The sequence below is a fragment of the Talpa occidentalis genome, unplaced genomic scaffold, assembly GCF_014898055.3.
Source record: "Talpa occidentalis isolate TD23 unplaced genomic scaffold, MPIMG_talOcc4v2.1 talOcc4.9, whole genome shotgun sequence".
In the NCBI taxonomy this organism is placed as follows: Eukaryota; Metazoa; Chordata; class Mammalia; order Eulipotyphla; family Talpidae; genus Talpa; species Talpa occidentalis.
Window position 1 is genome coordinate 51,458,507 of NW_023605305.1, and position 21,982 is coordinate 51,480,488.

The window sequence follows — 21,982 nt, forward strand, 5'->3', positions numbered from 1 at the left end:
TACCATCTTCCCAATAACATTTACAAATTCTTAACCAAATATAAAAATAAAAACCATTTCAACATACTGAATAGTGACTAAAAGCAGACAGACATTGGCAGGAATATAACTTTTAAAACCAGTGAGTCACACTATAATTCTTATCATGAGATAGCCATACTTAACTGCCATTTTTCCTTAGAGCAATGTGGTATAGCTTTCAAATTAAGGCCTAATATTATATGCTTCCTCAATATCTGGTAAAATTGGGAGACTCTTGAATAGTCTATTCACAAAATTGTTTCCCAATTGTGTACCTTCAGAAAAGTCCCCTAGCTGAACAATCATCCTCATTAAAGGGAATAGGTATCTTTAATGCTTATTACTAAGTAGAGGGTTCCAGATCCTAACAACCTGCAAAAATATTCAATCAAAGCAATCAACTTCACCAGGGTGGAATCCAATCTGTCTGATATGATACCTGTTCCCCATAGTCCCTGGTTGTTCAGACTATTGCTGGCGGCTGCTGCAGTGTCATTTCCATGGGCCCACCGGTGAGCACCTCCACCTGCCACAGTGACTTGGATACTGGCCAACTTCTTGCCAGTGTGCCCCAAGTCCAGGCCCTCATTGATGGAACAGCACCATCTTACATGAGAGACATTTTGTTTGGGACTTCTGTACACTGAAGACACTATCTGGGTTATGATAGCCAGCCATTGTGGCTTTAGAAATTCATTGTTTTCCCTATTTATGAAATAAACACCATTGTTACTGTTTCCTGAGCCTACTGCTCTTGGAACTGTCCTTTGACCTTTATAGCACTGCTATAGCCCTGTTTCACTTTACAAAATGTTCCCAAGCCAAATTTACTTTCAGAAAAAACTTAAACTTCTTTCCTTTCCCTCACTCTCTTAGTCATTAGCCTGACAAGAAAATGCCCTTGTCTATTTTACTCAGGCCATTGCTAAAGTGGGGACAATCTCATAGACTGTTGGATTTGGCATTGACTTATTCTGTAATTTTGCCTGGCACAAGCATCTTGATTTCCAATGCTTCATTTTCTCTGGAACAAACACACCCCCTATATATTGTGTCAGAATCCCTAATACTGGGCGTTGGGGACCAAACACAAGTGTGTTTTATCACAGGAAGGCAAAACTAAAAAGGACTAGAAGGAAGTTTCTCAATATGCAAAAAAAAAAAAAAAACCACTATGAAAAACCTGTAACTACCATGATATTTAATGGTGAATAATTATTATAATTACTTTAAGAAAGGGGGATAAGGGTTTATCTTTTGATACTTCTATTCAATATGGTACTGAAGAATCTGGCTGGTATATTAAAGAAATTAAATAGTATAGATATTTGAAACTAAGGCATAATATGGCTTTTACAGACGTCCCCGTGCACATATATATATATATTAAGGAGGAAACCACAAAGGAGGTGCTATAACTAGTAAGTTTACAAAGTTCAATTATAAACATCAGTGTAAAAACCTAATTTTATTTTAATAGCAATAAATTATTAGATATTTAAGTAAATATACCAATCATGTTATGAGAGAGATAACTATAACAAAATATGTGCAAGATCCATGACTGAAAACTAAAAAGCATGCTGAGAGAAATTAAAAGAAGACTAATAAATTAAGTGATGTTCATATTCATAAATCAGAAGACTCATTATTTTTAAATGCCAATTATTCTTAGTGACATACAGGTTTCATGCATTCTAATCAACATTACAGCATACATTTTGTTTATAGGAATTAATTCTTAAATTTATATGGATATACAAAGAAATAGCTATCATTTTTTTATTTTTTCTAAAACAATGATTAAGGAATATTTTAATCTTTCTGTGAAGCTCAGTAATGCAATGATATATACAATATTGTATATATCACTGATGTGAGAGAGAGAGACAGAAAGGAGAGACAGAGAATGAACCAAAGAACTATAAGCAAGAACTAAACAATGAAAATTACCTCATTTATTTGAGGTTCCAGTCTCTGGGACATCTTTCAAATGGTGGTTTGTGCCTATTAATATGCATCATGCATTTACAGCTTTTGAGAGAACATGACATGCCAGGGGGATTATTATAACTATAAATAGGATAGTTCCCATTGCTTGGAGTCCACTTCAGAGTTAGGCTCTCTAACACCCTAACTAATTAAAGAAAGACTTTGCTCAGGCAATCACCGTTTAAGCCAGATGGCTTGCTCAGTGATCTGATGTATCTGAGTTTCAACTTTTCCAGAAGTTTGAATCCAGTTCCAGTAAGTAATATAATTGCAACACAGTCACCTCTTTGCTTAACTAAAAGACAATAGTGAGTGTCTATAAATGTCTATGAGAATTTGACCAAAGAATTTAGAGGGTTTTTTTTTGTTTGTTTGTTTTTTGGTTTTTTTGGTTTTTTTTTTTAGGCAGCTATTGCTTTATCCTCAAGAGTTAGCTGTGCAGAGCAGTAAATTCTAAGAGCTTACACATATGGTTTTATTACATTAACTTTTGCTTTGTGTTCTTTTCTTTGCATAGTACTGGGGTGAAGATTTCCTTGAATTTGAGACTGTAATACATTGCAGAGAAAGGTCCCCCATCCCCAGTATTAGGGATTCTGACACAATATATAGGGGGTGTGTTTGTTTCAGAGAAAATGAAGCATTGGAAATCAAGATGCTTGTGCCAGGCAAAATTACAGAATAAGTCAATGCCAAATCCAACAGTCTACGAGATTGTCCCCACTTTAGCAATGGCCTGAGTAAAATAGACAAGGGCATTTTCTTGTCAGGCTAATGACTAAGAGAGTGAGGGAAAGGAAGGAAGTATGAATTCTTTTTTTTTTTTTTATTTATTTATTTATACAAGCACTGGGTACAGTCAGAAGCGCGGGAGGGCGAGAGAATTCACCAGAGCCAGAGCAGGGAGCAGAACAGGCAGAAGGACCGAAGTACACTGCTGAGGGGAGCAGGAGAGGAGAGGTCTGCGCGCCATGTGGGACCCTCCTCTGGTGGCCGGGGAGCAGCCGGGGATCGAACTGGCGCTGCAGAGGCTGCGGGCAGCTTCGCAACCCAGCGCTCAACCGCTGCGCCACCGGGGAGGCCTGGAAGTATGAATTCTTGATCCAGCATCTTGTTTGGAAACTACCTACATAATTGTGTCTTCTCTATTTCTTTGCCTGGCATGAGGCTTATCAAATTTATTGATCTTTTCAAGGAGTCAACAGTTTGTTTCATTAATTCATTGATCTCTTTATTAATTTCATTGATTTCTGCTCTAATTTTACCTCTTTACTTCTATTTCAGATTTAATTTGCTTTTCTTTTTTCTATGTTTCTAAGGTAGAAAGTTATATTATCATTTCTCTTATTTTTTGTTTCCTCCTATATATATTTTTTAAACATCTTTTTTTTTCACAATTTTTTTCACAATATAGGATTTCTTCCTTCAGGTGGGGTCACCATAGTTTTCCCAATACCAAAGTGCCCACAGTCCTCCATCATAGTCCATCACGCTCTCCTCTACCCATCCCATTCCCTTATTTTTTTTTAATATTTTATTTATTATGCATACAAGAGCTGGGGTGTAGGCCAGAGGTGCAGGGGGGTGAGAGGATTCACCAGAGACACAATGGGGAGAACAGGCAGATCTATTGAAATACATTGTTGAGGGGAGTAGGGGGCAAGGCAGGAGAGGTCTGCTATGCCATGTGGGTAGCTCCCTGCCTAGGGATCAAACTTGTGCTGCAGTAGCTGTGATAGCTTCATAGTGTGATAGATTCATAGACTTAACCCCTCACACCACCAGGGAGGTCCTGTTCCCTTATTTTTTAAAACATATATTCAATGGTATAATATTCGCTCTTTCACTATATTTCACATATTTTTATAGGTTAGTTACGTTAACTTTTATATCCAATTAAAAGTGCATGTTCTTAATGCTCATGATTTTACCCTTTGGTCATTCAGGTGGAAATATAATACCAGGTTTTTTGTTTTACCTGAAAAAAATTATTTTTAAGGATGGATGAAAATGAAACCAATGATGGCTTGATGAATTGTGAACAAACTTCATTTATAAAGCCTGGATTTTGCCCCCATTATGTTATCACCATGGTGAAATTCTATGGGAGAGGTTGCATGAAAATAAGGCACATAGAAAATATTAACTCAAATGGTATTATCTATGGTGAAAGAGTTCAAAATAATTAACAAAATATTTGCAAAGATAATTCTGAAAAAATAGCAATTTCAAAATTCCTAGGAACTGAGATTCCACTGGTTAATATAATAACATTTACACAAGTTGTTTTTCTTGAGCATCCTGAGAAAACTTGCCAGTAAATTAAAAAAAGAGCTGGTTTTCATTTTAAAAAACACTGATAAATGTTATTTTTAAATTTCAATTCATTGAACATGTCAATCTACTGCCAGAATCCTAACAATGAAATTAACCTTAAAATGAACCCCTTTGTAAAAGTGCTTCTTAAGGATTATTCATTCAAATCTTCTGGTTTCAGGTGATTGAGCACTGACATTTAAACTGACTAGAGAAAATTTTGAACTATGTGGCGAGGTGTAATGCCTTCATTTCTGGATGCTTTGAAGAACATGAATTATCTCCCTATGTGGTAATAAGATCCAGACATGTGCAAACACATGGAGCTAGGCCTATTCTGTAATCTGTAGTGAAAGGTCAATTTGGCCTGATATAGTAAAATTTCAGATGCTGTCACATGCATAACAATGCCACAGATTGAGAAGAAAAACCTTTCTCATTTTTCATTAACCTTCAGATACTTGTTCAAAGTAAACAAAACATAGGCCTTCAATTTGATGTTTTTGCTCAGATTTCAGTAGAAACCATTTTCTTTTGAGATCAAAGAAAAACTATGATGTCTGTTCTTATTGTCTTTTTTCCTAAGTTATTCACAAGCTATATACGAGATAAGACATGTGGATAATATAGACAATTCAAGCAATTTTTATCATTTGACTAATTATAGAATATTAGTCACATGGCATAAAAGATTATTTTTCTGTTTTTATATGCCAATGAGATCTTGGAACATTATCATTGAAAGGTGGGGTTAAAATATGAGTTTGACATACCACATATGTTATTCAAGAAACTATAATTTGTAACGGCTTACATTAAAATGTTAGCATATATCAACAAATTTAGTTTTGTTTATTTAATATTTATGAAAAAATAAATAGTGGAAATTTCATTTTCCAAATTTGTAAGCCAGATTTCTTTTGACAATTATGTCAAAAAAAAGTTTCAAGTTTTCATTTTTGAATACTGATTTCCAATTGTACTTTGTAGGCATTACTTTGCAGACAACCATCTGTTTCATTCTAAGTTTCTTCATATCCAGTCTGAAGGCAATTATACTATCAATAGACAATTCTTTTCCATGGAAAAGATTTAAAAAAAGCTTTAAAAGTTGAAGTTGCAAGCAGTTGTTGAAATATAATTTATATATAGTTCTCCATATTGCAAACTGTGAATTATTATTTTAAAATCTCAAAATAAAGATGTTTTTAATATCTTCTACGATATGATGTAGTTGTAATTTGAAAACGTTTTTAGCTTAACCACTTAATACTTTTTTAGCACATATGAAAACTGATAGTCTCAGAAAGGAAAAGTATATTAATATCACACATACAAACATATGTGTGCCCATACTCACAAACACATGAGGGAAATAGCTGTTGCTTAAAGTTTTGTTCATTGTAATATGTTATCTCTGCAGTAAGTTAGTCTTTTTACTTGGTTTCATAGAAAAGACACTACTATTTAAACAACTTTTTGGGATATTAGGCTTTTTAATCCTTTTGAAATTTTTCCTCTCTGCCTTAGAACTCTATTGGTTTTCTATTTTATAAAAAGAGGCTTCATATTTTGTATGGTAAATTTAGCAAGTCTATTTAATTTTGAATTTTAATCAAGAATTGATAATGTTTAATATAAGTATGTCACCTATATTGCATGGAATACCAGATAAATTTAATTTGGGGTCATATTTATGCTAAAAATTGTCTGCTGATTTGACATTCACATTTAATCTATGTTCAACATTTGATCTGGCATACTATTAATATTAGGACATGTACATTAAAGTCATTGGGGCCATCATGTCCACCTAATTGTCATTGTCTAATTGCTGGTGACGGAAAGAATCATACACTGAATTCAGAGGTCTGGGTATTTCTGAAGTATAGAGAATTATTATTTTCTGAGCTCCTTTCCAAGTATATTTCTTAACTTTAGTTAAAATCCTTCTCTGATCCAAAAACATATATTCATTTTATTATTCCCTGTATCATTTCCCTGGAAATGAAGTAGTTCGTGGAACACAGATTTCCATTGTTTGGAGCCAATTTTACACACAAGATAGTGTATGCATTGCGTATGTGATAGGATGTAGGGACTCCACAGTCCCACACTATGACCCTAACCAGCCTATCAGATGTTTAAAATTAATAACATTAGAGTTGAATATCTAAGTAGCAAATGAAAATGAAAATAATCAGAAATAATCAGTAGAAGTGTCTCCTCAATCTGCTGTTATTTAGAATTTGAGGAGTTCATTTTTAAAATTGATAATTCTTGGAGTTTACCTTTGGGGATGTGTTTCAGTAGACTTGGGGTAATCATTTGTGTTATTTTGTTTTAGCAAGCGCTCCTAAGCATGGCATTTGGAATTATGTATAGTTCAATACAATATTAGAAAGAACTTGTGTATAAGAAACATTAAGTTATTGTCATAAGAATAAGAAGATCTAACATCTTAAAAACTTGTTTTTTTTTTCCCAGTACAAAATAGGAATAAAACCTGAGTTTTCATATTTTTGAGCTTCCAGGATAGCCAGGTACTGTTCCATGCTCTGGGAGAACAATGTGTAGTTGACATTTGGTAGGCACTCTCAACTCAGTGGTACACTCTCACTAGAAGATGATCACTTTATTTCTATTTCAATCTTTAATTAAATGCTTGAATATATGCTTTGTTAAAAACTAATCTGGAAGCAGCAGTCTTCTTTAAGTCCCAGTGATTCATAAATTTCCAGAGAAATGACAACTGTTACAGGATTTCTGAGAGAAGAGATTGAGTATGTAAGAAAGGTAGAACAGACTGCATTATATATGGGATGCAAGATTCCCCACAGTATAGATTCTTATACAATGATTACCACCCATTTCAGTGAGCAGAAGGACATCTGTAGTGGTAATCAATGAGTTTATAATACTGAATGGTAGGATGAAGAGGGAGAAGAAGACTAATTTTAGAAAAATTTAACCTAGTCCTTTTCTTAATCTGGCAATGCAAACATTTTGACACTATGAATTATTAGGGTCATCTAAATAATCTTATAATTTGAGGCATATTCTGATGAAGATGACTGAAATTTAAGGATTGCCAATTTTCAGGTGATGTGTATCTCTTTTTTTCTTCTTCTTCATTCCTTTTTGAAGGTTGAGAGACACTACTATGAAGTTAGCATATCTGTGAGAGAGGAAAGAGGGGGAAAAAAAGGATCTTTACCCAAATTACCAACCTCCATTGTATTTAGGATAAATGACTTGGAGGAATATTTTCTAAGTCATCTTAGATCAGAAGGGAATTGTGTGTAATCGTTTCATCATTGATACAGTGTAAGAACTTACTTAATTTGATTGCAAAGAGCATAATATACAAAAGGTTTTACTAGTATTGTATACAAAACAAAAGATTTCTTCAAATATAAAGACAATAGAATAAAAGGATTGAAATATCTTTCTACTTATACTTCTGCAAATAAAAGAGCAATATGGGTGTTACAACATACTGGAACACATTGGGGGATTTTTTTTTAGAACAACTATTGTCTCCCTTTGATTCCTCAAAACAAAAGCATTTTGTGGAAATGAGAATTGCTGTCACTTTTGTCAGGTAATTATTCAACTTTGAGTAAAGTGAATATTATCCTTTCTCCTTTTAGCAATAAAATTAAAATATTCCTGGTTTTGAAAGATGTGTTTTACCCCTCATAAGTTGGAAATTATCTCAATGCACTTTCCACAAGAATTTACAACAGAGATCTTAGAATGAAGCAAACTGAACTCAAACTATTTTGGGGACCCCTACTATGTTTCAGGCAACTTACTGGAGTCTATAAGGAATAGGAGGTATAGTTTGAGTGCCTACTATATTCCTCCCACTATACAAGATGGCATAAAACTAATAAAACTAAGTCTAAAACCAGGGTAGATAGGTACCAGCTTTAGATAGTCTTGAGTTTCTTTTTCCTCTTAGAAATTTAACATATTATCAATTTCCTTTGTGCCTAAGGCTGCTAATATTTAAACAGATTTTAATAACTGATACCACATAGCAGTGTTATAGGAATTTATAAAAATATTCATATATACATGTATATATTTTATATAAAACATCATATATAGCTAAATATTATAATGAATAAATATATAATTATATCTGAGCACATATAAGAATAGAAAACTATTTTGCATAAGTATATAAAATAGAATATTCTGTAAGTATAGAGAAATATTTAGTAAACAATATGTCACATTGTAAGTACTCAATACATAAAGCTATTGTTAAATAGATAGGGGATGCTTATTTCTGAAATATGAATAATATAGTAATTATAGTGACAGCTATAAGGTTTGCCAAAGTAAACAAACTGCAGTGGATTGAAATTGCCTGCTTAAAGATAAACTTTAGGCAAGATACTAAAAAATCTCTAAACCCTACTTCCCTTTTGGGAATAACTGTAGGTATAAATTATGTAACCAATAAAATTGTAAAGATTAATGGGCATAGATAATGTGAGGTTTCCTAATACATATTAGAATGCACACACTTTGCTTGGAACTAAATAGAAAATACAAGCTCAGAACTAAAGAGAAAAACAATTCCCGGTCTATCTACGTAATCATGAGATTTAGAACCAGACCAAGATGGATCCTTCTAAGAAAGGTCATTCATCACCCCAAGAATAGCATAGTTAAAAAAAAATTATGTAAGAATCATAGAGAAAGAGAGGGAGAGGGAAAGGGAGATACCCCTGATTGATTAACTGTTATTTTTAATGTCTCTACATTCTGAAGTATAAATTATCAATTGAGGAGATTCTTAAGTGAAGAAAACCAAGAAATCTTGGTGCATAACTCTTAGATACCACAATGAATCAGTGACTATATCTTTTTTTTAATATTTGTTTATTTATTTATTTATTTATTTATTTATTTATTTATTTATTTATTTATTTATACAAGCACTGGGTACAGTCAGAAGCGCAGGAGGGTGAAAGAATTCACCAGAGCCAGAGCAGGGAGTAGAACAGGCAGATTGACAAAGTACACTGCTGAGGGGAGCAGCAGCGGGCAGCAGGAGAGGTCTACGCGCCATGTGGGACACTCACCCAGAGGCTGGGGATTGAACCTGTGCTGCAGAGGCTGCGGGCAGCTTCTCAACCCAAAGCTCAACCACTGCGCCACTGGGGAGGCCCAGTGACTATATCTTATTACATTCTTTGAGATACTAGAAAGAACCAGTGTCAGTGTCATTTACATGTGCAAGAGATACTGCAGTTGCTGGACCACCTAAGCAAGAAGATTAATGACAAGTGCTCAGTGAATTTTGGCTTAATAAATGAACTTTGTTTCTGGCTCCAGACCCCATTTGGCTTCTAAATACTTTGTGAGTAATATTTAAGATCACAGGGGCACAATAAGTCTCCCATCTGTTTTAAGGAGATTAGGCTGTAAAAAGGTTCAACATTTCCTGTTTTGTTTGGTAAGACACCTTCTAAGATTCTTTTCTCAATTTTCTAGGACATTTAGAAAGATAGCTTTTGTTACTACAAAACACTAGCTAAAATCCTATATGATGTATTTATTCTTAACAAAGTAATATGGTCAGTAAGTTGCTTCAATGTCAGTACTAGTTGGTTTATAATATTTGGTAATGCATGTTTTAAGAAGAGAGTATTTTTTTGGAGATGTAACATTCTCTTTACATATGAAAGAAAGAAAACCTCCATTTAGCAAAAATTGTAGTAATTTTTTTTCATAAAAATCTGAAATTGGGGCCTCCCTGGTGGTGCAAGGGGTTAAGATGCAACCTATGAAACAATCAGCAGTCTCTGCAGCAGGAGTTTGATTCTCTGGCCAGCCAGGGAACAACCAACATGGCACAGCAGACCTCTCCTGACTCATCCGCTACTCCCCTCAGCAGTGTACTTTGGTCAGTCTGCCTGTTCTGTTCCCCACTCTGTCTCTGGTGAATCCTCTCACCCCCACCCCCATTGCCTCTGGTCTGTACCCCAGCTCTTGTATGTATAAATAAAATAAATCTATAAAAAGATCTGAAATTGGTCAGATTTTTCTGTTGAGCTAAGTATTTTTTTTAAAGATTTACTTATTTTTATACAAGAGTTGGGGTACAGGCCAGATGTGCTGGAGAGTGAGAGGATTCACCAGAGACAGAGCAGGGAACAGAACAGGCAGACAACTGAAATACACTACTGAGGGGAGAGTGGGCACAACAGGAGAAGTCTACCATGCCATATGGGAATCTCCCTGGCTGGCCGGGAATTGAACCTGAGCTGCAGAGGCTGTGGACAGCTTCACAGCACTGTGCTCAATCCACTGTACCATGAGGGAGGCCTGAACTAAGTATTATTTACTTGCAATCACAAAATAAATGTCCTGAATGAGCTTCACAGCAGGACACACTACTTATAGAAAGCATATACGACCCCTATTAGTTGAAATTAAATAATGCATATTTATCTTCAAATACTTGAAATTAATCTTTCTAGATTTATGTGTATTATAAGCCTGTGTCAATAACCTAAAATTTAGACAATTTTGTTGGTAAACATATTTAATTGTAAATTTAAAATTTATGGGGAATACCATAAATTCAAAGCCAGACAAACAATTTTACATATTTAAAAACAAATTCCTTGTTCTTTAAGTAAATGCTTAAGGCAATACACCAATTTTGGAACTATCTGGTGAGTGACCAAAAGAATTTTAAACAATTCAAATCAACATTACATATGACAACAACAATGATAATGATAAATGTTGTATATATAATTCCACTTACCTGTAATTACTGCTGTGAACTTGCTACTGAAGTTGCAGCATGAAAACACATGCTTAGTTTTTCCATGTTTTTTAATAATATATATTGTCAGTTTTTGCTGTCCTTTTTAATTGCTAATTGCATTTCAAAATGACTGATTAGCTGAAGTTGTAAAGGCACTTTGAAATGAATTATTTCATCTTCATTCTCCTATTTTTATGAAGATTCTTCCTGGAAAAAATGACAGCTCTATTTCATGCAGCTCTACCAAAGCAAATATTTGTATTTCATATATCTTTCTTGCATATAGAAAAGTTTCATCATAACTTATGTCATTTTAATGATGCTAATTATGATTAATATGCCCTTCACTGGGCTTGGTGTCATTGTAGAGAAGATTCCTCTCTGCCTCCCTCCTCTCTCTCTGCCTTTTCCATCAACTACTTTAGCCATTATAGATAACCATAAAAATAATTTTAATATTCTGACTTTCCAGAATTTTATATGGAATTCAAAATTTGTTAGTTTACCCACTTTTTTTCTCTACACCTTCTTTATCAGTCCCTTTAGAAAAATGTATTTAAACTATATATAGTTGAACTTTTATGCTATATGCCCAAAACACATACTTAGAATATATGTATATAGTTACATACATATATAGATATATATATTATATTTATACAATTTTATATTAGTTTGAAAATGAATCTATGTATCATATACTATGTAAACAAAAACATAAGTTATGTGAACAACGATATAACAATACAATCTAAATAAACAAATATAAGTAAATATTTTCCCAAGTTACTAACATATTCTTAGAGAAAAATCATACAACTCTAGCATAATATAGTACATAAAAATAGAAGAATTGACAGGTTCAAGAATTGCTTTGTCATAAATTAAGTAAAATTTTGCATATGAAATTTCACCTGAATCTTACAAATATGTAAAATATCTAATAAAAAAAGATAGGGAAGGTTTCCTGAAGAAGGATGAGAATTAAGAAAGAAGAGTGGACACAACAACAATGGCCATCAGCTGAATAATAGATTAATCAAATGTGCTATATACTTACAAGGAAGTATTATTCTGCCATGAAAGAAAGTGCTGATACATGCATGCTACAATATGGATGAATCTTGAAAACATAAAGTTAGCCTCAGAAAACCATATTTCATATGATAGCATTTACATGACATACCTGGGATAGGCAGATTTTTTTTTTGAAGATTTATTTATTTATTTATACAAGTACTGGGTATAGTCAGAGGCATGGGAGGGTGAGAGAATTCACCAGAGCCAGAACGGGAAACAGAACAGGCAGACTGATGAAATACACTGCTGAGGGGAGCAGCAGGCACGGCAGGAGAGGTCTGTGCGCCATCCTCCCTGGTGGCCGGGGATCGAACCTGCGGTGCAGAGGCTGCGGGCAGCTTCACAGCCCAGGGCTCAACCGCTGAGCCACCAGGGGAGGCCTGGATAGGCAGATCTAATGAGACATTATGAATTAGTGGACTGGGGAAGGGGGTCAAAAGAGTGTGAATTATTTATAGGTAATGGATTTCAGTTCAGAATGATGAAAATATTCTTTTTGATTGTGGTGATGACTGCCCAGTATGGTAAATGTACTAAAAACCACTGAAATACAGGGGCCTCCCTGGTGGTGCAAGGGGTTAAGTCTCAGCACTGTGACGTTATGGGCAGCTACTACAGCATGATTTGAGAGTTCCAGAATTTGATTGCTGGCAAGGGAGCTGACCCACATGGGGTAGCGGACCTCTCCTGTCTCACTTGCTGCTCCCCTCAGCAGTGTATTTCAGTAGATCTGCTTGTTCTGCCTGTACCCCACTCTGTCTCTGGTGAATCCTCTCACCCCCACACCTCTGGCCTATGCCCCAGTTCTTGTATGCATAAATATTTTTTTAAAAAAACACTGAATGATATACTTTAAATTGGTTGAAATGACAAATGACAAATTATATATTATATAATATAGTTATATATTATTATTTTTTAAAGATTTATTTATCTATGCATACAAGAACTGGGGTATAAGCCAGAGGTATGTATGTGTGTGGTGGGGGGGCGGGATGAGAGGATTCACCAGAGAGTGTGGGGAGCAGAACAGGCAGATATACTGAAATGAACTGCAGAGGAGAGCAGCAGGTGAGACAGCAGAGGTCTGCTTTGACATGTGGGTTAGCTCCCTGGTTGGCTGGGGATCAAACTTGTGCTGTAGTGGCTGGCAATAGCTTGATAGCACTGTCTTTAACCTCTGTACCACTAGGGAAGTCTAGTTGCATATTATTTTATATTAAAGTAAGAAGGTCAGAGAAGAAATACTGTGATATATTTTATGTTACTAATAATGTAGCAAATTATATTACCTGGCATGCAAAATATTGAAAACATCTATCAACAAGTTAATGTGTAAAGGAAATTTTTTGAAGGACCTTGCCAGTTTTGTGAAGGAATTTAAGGTAAATATTATAAATGACCATGTCTTATTGACATTCTATAATCAATGCTATTTCCAAATTTAATACATTCAATGTCATTAGAAAAGTCCACAGAAAAGTCTTGGGAAATATTTAAGTGTGCGGATGGATCATTTTATATTTGAAAGATTATGAGTTCATAAACTATAACAGAGTTCATTGCGTTGTAGAGAAGGGAAAATTTGCATTCAGGGAAAACATCTGTAAGAAACTTCAATTGTTGCAATGAGTCAGGATAGTCATTCTTCTTAAAAAGATTACTTCAAATGAAGGGATGTAGGTTTTTGATATTGCAAATTAATTAGTAATAAACAAAAATACTGACATCATAGAATAGTATATATGCATATATTTATCATATTTTACATACATAAATTAATCTATACATAGGTCTAGGTACCTATACATATATTAAGATGCAACTAATGGAAGTTATCATTTTTCAGTTTTTGAAAAGGTTATGGTTCAGCATGGTTAATTAACTTCTACAAAGTCACTCAATTAGAAAGAAATTAAAAGCATCATACTTTTCCATACTTATTTCAGGTATTTAATGTTTTCCCAATGCATTTTCATTTGATTTTTCTGGCAATCATGAAAAGGAGGATAACTAAATTTGAGAATATTTGTTCCTCCCAAAGTGAACAGATGAGGTAAGAGAGAAAGACAATGAAGGAAAAATCATAGTAAATCAACACCCATATTCATAAACAATTGGTACACCTTCCAACATAAGCAATAAACACCTTTTGCTCTATTAACATCAGCATTACTGTTGAAGAAAAATATTGACTAACCATCCAGAATTATAAATTTGATGTCTGTCTGGGCATTAGTTCACAGATACAAAGCCAAAGAAATCTTATTCAACTTTATTAAATGCATTCTTTATCCAAGATGAAGTGCCTATGACCCTCTATACTGTAATTCACAGTTGAGAGAGCTGCAGTTTGCCTTATTTTACAAAACAAACTATCAGACAACAGTGATAACAAAATAAGAGCTGGTGAACGCATCATCTTCAACAAAACAGTGTCAATTACTCCTAGGTCTGTATATGAAAACGATAACATCTTTCACCACCCCATTTCAAGCCAGCTAAGAAAAACAACTGCTTAAAAAAAATCCATTCTGTTCTGAGAAACAGAAAGAAAAGTTTGCAACAAAGATGCCACTTTACTTGTACTTGTTAAATGAACTTTCACTTAGGAATAGACATTCATTTTATAATAAAAATTCAGCTGGTAAATGCACTAAAATAGATTAGTAACATTAGAACTAACACCTTCTAAAATATTCATATTTAATTAAGTTAGATAAATTTGCAATTGAGCATATGAATTCTTCTTTATGTTTCTTTTTTCATTACTAAAATAAGGTACACACATTGATGTTTAATTTGTGCGACTTTGTATCACCAATATTAAGTAAAAAAAGTCATCGAATTTATGGTTGGGGGCAAATGTAGATGTTAAATTCATTTATTTTTACACTTTTAAGTACAGTTGACCCTTGAATAGTGAGGGATTTAAGGACACTGGAAAATCTGAATATAACTTTTGAGTCTCCAGAAATCTAATTACTAATAATCTTCTGTTGACTAGATCCTTATCAGTAACATAAACATTCAATTAGCACTTAATTTGTATGATATACACACACACACACACACACACACACATATATATATAAAACACTGTGAATTCTTACAACAAAACTAGAGAAAAGAAAATACTATTAATAAAATCATAAGGAAGAGAAAATACATTTATATTATATTTGTACTGTGTTTATACCTGAAGTTTATGGCATCTGTTTGTAAGAAAATCCTGCATAAAAGGACTGTACAGTTCAAACCTTTGTTTAACAGTCAACTTCATTTGAAATCTGTTAAATGGTGTTCAACTAGGTACACTTTATATTCCACCCATGCAATATATATGTTGATGCATTAATTCATTGATCATTCTAACTCTACTTGAAATCCCTTTGTTCATTTAATATCTAGCACCAAGCAAAATATTTCCTTAGCGCGCAAGTGAAATACACACACACAAACACACAAATATATGTAATAGGATAGATAATACATATGTACTATTATGACATAGATTCACATATATGAAATAAAAATAAATCTCCTATAAATAAAATATGAAGTATTTATAAACAAAGGTAGAAATTAGTAAATATGACAGTGTAGATTCACTAGCATAAATTATTTTATATGAGCAACTAGTAGCCAAGAGGAAAGATGGATGTAGTTAGTATATGGCAAAACAACCAATTTTATTATTTTACCAGCATTGTTTAGTTTAACAAAAACTATTGATGGTCGATCAGAAGCTATAATTAACTCTTTTCATAGTAGTATGTGGACTATAAAATTTTTATTTATAAATATTGGAAATATTTATAAATATTGGAGCAAGTTCAGTGGTTTGGAAAAAAAGAACTTCTTTGTGAGGATCCAGTTATGTGGATACATGAACTTTAAGAAACTTTTTATATGATAGAATATGTGCCATAATTCATACCAGTTGTAAAATTATCTTACATATTGTATATAAATTTGTTTTATTTTTATAAGGCAAAAAATGCTGTATTCTTTAACCTCGTATTAAAAGTCTAATTTCAAAACTGTAAGTCTTTTTGATATGAATTAATCATCCAGCTAATAAATGTTTTTTGCATTAAGATAATTTTTTAAAAATGTTGTGTCTATTTCTATACAAATAAAGCCACAATTTTGTATAGGACTCACATTTACATAAGATTCCCCTCTAATAGAAGGTGTGGAAAGATATGAGGCAGGTAAGACTTTAAATTTGAAACAAAATAATCAACCAATAAAAATTGTATTCATTCTACTCATGTACTAGAAATTACTCATGCTGAGAAAAAAAGCACATTTATTCTAATAATGACTAACTGTGTTTAATATAATTTTTACTAAAGCCATTCACATTTTAAAATGTCTCTTTTGTATTAAAACAGTTGGCATAATATCAGACAGTTCTTAGATCGACAACCATATACAGCATACAAAAGACAAAGCAAGCTGAGAATTCAGAAAGGAGGAAATCCATAACCTTTAATTGCAGAATAGTTTGAAGTGACTGAGAAAGATTGTTTCTGGAAAGACTAATTATAACCTTAATTCACTGTAGCTAATATGAAAAGATACTTTTTATTACAAAGAAAAGATAGGACATTTTCTAGAAAATTTGCTTTTGCATATATTTAAGTAGGATCTGGCTGTTAGCACCGAAGTATGGCAAATACTGAGTGGATTGAAGATACTCAGTTAAGAAAGGTAGATTACTATCTTTACTCAGACTTCATAACAAATTAAATGGCATGTTCCATATATAGAAACTTATGCCAATGACTTAATATTTTTAGATATTACAAGTAATGGAAAAAAGGAACAGAAGAAACTCAGGAAATGTCATAATGACATTTGAGAAAACTGTGTTGTCTATACAGGCAGATGATGTATAATACGGATATTTTTGACAATGTTTTGTACATACAGATTTAAAAATAAAGAGGATATTTCATGCTGGGCTTTTAAACCATACATTTAAGATTATCCAATCTCACAAGTTAAAGAGAACAGAATGGGCTCACAATATTTTGAGTTAGCAAGAGAAAAGACCTCTGTGTGACTTAGCTATTTCTTCATTTCAGTATGTGAAATTTTGTCATGGTACAAATTGTCTATATACATGAATATATACCTTGCCATCATTAGCCGTGTGGGATTGTAGCCAACATCTAGGTTAGAAAGGTGAGAGAGAGAGATAACAAAACCAGAAGATTTGTGATAGAACTACTGTTTGTTATTTTTTTTTAATAAAAAATTGACAACAATATCTTTAGTCTCAGTAACATTCCTATTTTGTCTTTTGCTGTCTGAATGTTTTTCAGGTAGTAAATACTCTAATCTCCATTTCTCAACAAATATGCTGCATGCATGTCAGTAGACTTGGTCTTCCACATAGTGTCTACCCTAAGTTCACTTTCTTTTTGTCCCTAATTGCACTCTTGTATGTCTAAACTAGCAGGGCAAAAATATACAAGTAGAAGTAGTAAGCACATAAATCAAAAAATACAGACAGACACATACAAATACACACATGTTCAAATACACCAAGATAACTTGCATTATGAACAGAAATATATATTTGAATAACTGATTTTCTTTTTATCCATTCTCCCATCATATAGCTGAGTCTACAGCAAGGATCTGAAGCTTAAATAAACAATGTCAAGATATGGTAATCAAAGACTCAGATATATAACAAGAGGTTGCAGGTATTTTACTTCTTTGGTTGAATTTATTCCAAGGTATTTTATTATTTTTGATGCAATTGTAAATGGGATTATTTTCTTGATTTATCTTTCTGCTATTTTATTTTTACATATAGAAAAACAACACATTTTTGTATATTAGTGTTTTAGTTTCCCATTCTACTGAATTTATTATTTCTAATAGCTTTTTTTTAATAATAAATTTTATTTTTATATTCCCCATTCAATTGCAACCCCCCATTCTGACCCCAATCCCTCCCCTCCCGGCCCCCACCCCCCAAAAAGTGTCTCTGGTTTATGGTTTTTTGTTGATTTTGATTTTCACTTTCTTATGGTTATTCATTTTCCTGGTCCCTTATTTAAGTTTTCTAGATTCCTGCTATGAGTGAGACCATCTGGTATTTTTCTTTTTCTTTTTGGCTTATTTCACTGAGCATGATCCCTTCCAGTGCCATCCATGTTGCTGCAAATTTCATGTGTTTATCTTTGTTGAATGCTGAGTAATATTCCATGGTATATATGTACCACATCTTCTTGATCCAGTCATCTATTTTTGGGCATTTGGGCTGTTTCCAAAGCTTAACTATTGTAAACAGTGCTGCTATAAACATAGGGGTGCAGGTGCTCTTTGGAATCGATGTTTCTGTGTCCTTTGGGTAAATACCTAGGAGTGGAATTGCTGGATCATATGGAAGCTCTATGTTTAGTAGGTCCAGAAATCTCCACATAGCTTTCCATAGTCGTTGGACCAGTTTGCACTCTACCAACAGTGCAGGAGAGTTCCTGAGGGAGCCTTCTGCAGGCAGTCTTTACTGAAGAAATGTCCCTGTTCTAAAATGGCGATGCAGGACACACTCCCTGCGTGTCCAGTCTCAGGCACACTCCTCTGCACGCCTGGTCTGCCCCAGCTTTGGGTACCCGGCTTGGGCTAACTTCCCAGCTGGACACTGGCTCCTCCAGGAGCCTCTGCTGGTTTCAAGTCGCTAGGTGGCGCCAGAGATCTCTCCTAGAGCCCTTGGGGAGCTGTTTTTTTTGTTTGTTTGTTTTTTCACCCCATGGGACAGGAAACAGAGCAGGAATGGTAGGGTAAACCTCAACAGCTTTGGGGTGCTGTGTCTGCCTTGTGCCCCACCGTCGTGGAGAACCCACGCCCCAAATTTTGTGCTCTGGATCTCAGTTCCAAAGCCCTCAGGTCCAGGACGCGGGCTGTAGCCCAGTTCAGTGTCCACAGAATGGCATATTTTGCACCCCGCTCCCGTGCCTGGGTGCCTGGTTCCTGGATACTCAGTGAGGGACTTTCACCTCAGTGAGGGTCTTCGAGCTTGTCTCCCTGCAAGCCTAGGTCGCAGGCGCGGGGACCTGGGGAGCCGCCATCCCAATCCGTGTTTGCTTTTCAACCGCGCTGCTTTTCCACGCTATCCGGATCCTGATCCGCGTTTGCTTTTCCAGCCCGCCGCTTTTCCACACGATCCCGATCCTGATCCCGATCCCGATCCTGATCCCGATCCCGATTGGCGTTTGCTTTTCCAGCGCACCGCTTTTCCGCGCAAGCTTACAGGGCGGCCCAGGGTTATGTGCTGGTGCTGGTCTCCTCCTGGGGTGGGGGGCTCTCTTTAATGGGTCCTGGAGCTCACCTCTGCTGCGAATCCTGCAGGGTTCTCCGCAGCTCCCGTTCACGGGGTGTGGTAGCTGAAATAGTTCCTTTCCACTCACAGTCCCGCTTGCTGCGTAGTTTGTTCTTGTTGGTTGTTTGTTTTTTTCCTCCTCTCTGCCGGTCGGAGAGTGCCGACTATGTGGGTGGGGGAGGGGAGCAGGGTTCTGCGCTTTCCTCCCTTCTAGTCCTCTTTTATGGCAACTTTCTTCTTCAGGTAGTTTGCTGGAGTCACCCGTTTATCTTCCATGTCCCAGTTCTCACTGGGACCTGCCGCTTTTCCTCCCTATTAACTTTTTTTTAATGGGAGATCTTACTCGCAGCGTCTCCTCGCCGCCATGTTGCTTCACCCTCTCTCTAATAGCTTTTTATTAGAGTCATTGGAATCTTTTATGTATATTATCATGTCCTCTACAAATAGTGATAACATTACTTCTACATTTCCTTACTGTCTAGGTCCTTATTTTTATATTTTTATTGTCTAGTTGCTCTTACTAAGACTTCTAACACTATATTGAATTGTAGTTGTAAGAGTATTCATCCCTGTCTTCTACCTGATTTTAGAAAGAAAAGCTTGCAGATTTTTGCCATTATAATGTAAAGATAAATGTCAGAGTCTGAAATAGAAAGCTTTCAGGATAAATCTTATTTAATCTTGTTTGGTGACCACAAAAATCAGTAAGGTGAGTGATTTTCTGATGTTAGGTTTAATAGCATAGTAATAAGAGGGCCTGCTGCATCTATCTCTACAGTAGCTTACTGCATATCAGCCATATACTAAGCATAGGTGTGAAAAGTATTGACTGGTATGCTGACTGCAAATTGTCAGTTTCTCCTGTCAAATTTTTAAGGTAAGTGCTTTATTTTCTCTATATTGTAAGATTCTCGGTTCTATTTTATAAACCTCTATTTGCCATCCTCTGATTTGAAAAATTATTTGAGATACTTTTCCATTATATATTCCCAGTTGTGTGGTTTTGTCCTGTACCCTTTGGAGATTTGCCTACCACCTTGGTATCCTATACATACAACAGAATCCAAACATTTTAAGTGCACTTTTGCGCAGTTTTGACAAATGAATATACCTGTGCAATCCTATAAATATAGGATAAATATAAGTATATTTAACCCTGTAAGGATAAATATGTATAAGGAAACAATATCATTCCCATCCTTTCATAAAATTTCCTTATTTCATTTCCCAGTCAGTCCACTAATCATAAGTAACATTATTCTCATTTTATGTTTTACTAAGATTTTACTTTTTTTTAAGATTTATTTATTTATTTATTTATTTACTTACTTACTTAATTAATTTATACAAGAACCAGGGGACAGGCCAGATGTGCGGGAGGGTGAGATGATTCACCAGAGACAGAGTGGGGAACAGAACAGGCAGATTGATGAAATACTCTTCTGAGGGGAGTAGTGGGCGATACAGGAGAGGTCCGCCTCCCCATGTGGGACTCTTGCTGGCCGGCTGGGATCGAACCAGTGCTGCAGAGGCTGCGGATAGCTTCACAGCGTGGCACTCAACTGCCTGCGCCACCAGGGGAGGCCCTAAGATTTTACTTCTTAAAAACAGTTTTTGATTCACATGGAATTGACGTGAGGTATAGCGATTCCTCATGTACCCCCTAATCCTATACTTGTATAACCTACCTCATTGTCAAATTCCTCCATGTTCATTAAGAATTGTAAAAGCCAGGAGCCTGCCTGATGGCACAAGGGGTTAAGTCTCAGCACTATGAAGCAATGTGCATCCTCTGCAGCATGAGTTTGATCCCGGCCAAGGATCTAACCCACATATGGCACAGCAAACCTCTCCTGTTTTGCTCACTGCTCCCCTCAGCAGTGTATTTCAGTAGATCTGCATGTTTTGCTCCCCATTCTGTCTCTGGTGAATCCTCTCACACACACACCCCCACCTCACCTCTGCCCTACACCCCAGGTCTTCTATGCAAAAATAAATAAAATCTTAAAAAAAAAAAATTAAACCCCCAATTGATATTTTTATCCAACAGAATTTACTTTTACTTTTTCCAAATGATTAGAACAAGGATAAATTCACTTTAATTCATTATGGGATTGACCTGATTTGAACCTGAGTTCTATCTTTTGAAAACCATCTATTTCCAGGTTATACATACTCCAAGGACTAGGTCTTTAGGGGATCAGACTGACAGCTTAGCTATTTTCCAGAGTCATTTCACCTTTGCTGCCCTTGGATTCTGACATTTCCCTTCTGATCAAAAGTTCCACTTAGCTTCTAAGTCTTTAGGCATAATTTATCTTTTTTTTTTTTAAGATTTATTTATTTATGCATACAAGAGCTGGGTGTGGGGTACAAGGCCAGAGGTGTGGGGGGTGAGAGGATTTACTAGAAATAGAGTAGAGAGCAGA

General features: G+C 35.1%; 1 long non-coding RNA gene across 1 annotated transcript in view; it reads right to left on the minus strand.

Annotated features, from left to right (window-relative positions):
- Positions 1 to 21,982, minus strand: part of LOC119237183 (uncharacterized) — a 90,374-nt gene that overhangs the window by 14,948 nt on the left and 53,444 nt on the right. The window contains exon 2 of the long non-coding RNA XR_008550244.1: positions 11,126 to 11,335. This is a non-coding gene — a long non-coding RNA (uncharacterized LOC119237183). The remainder of the gene's footprint in view (positions 1 to 11,125; positions 11,336 to 21,982) is intronic.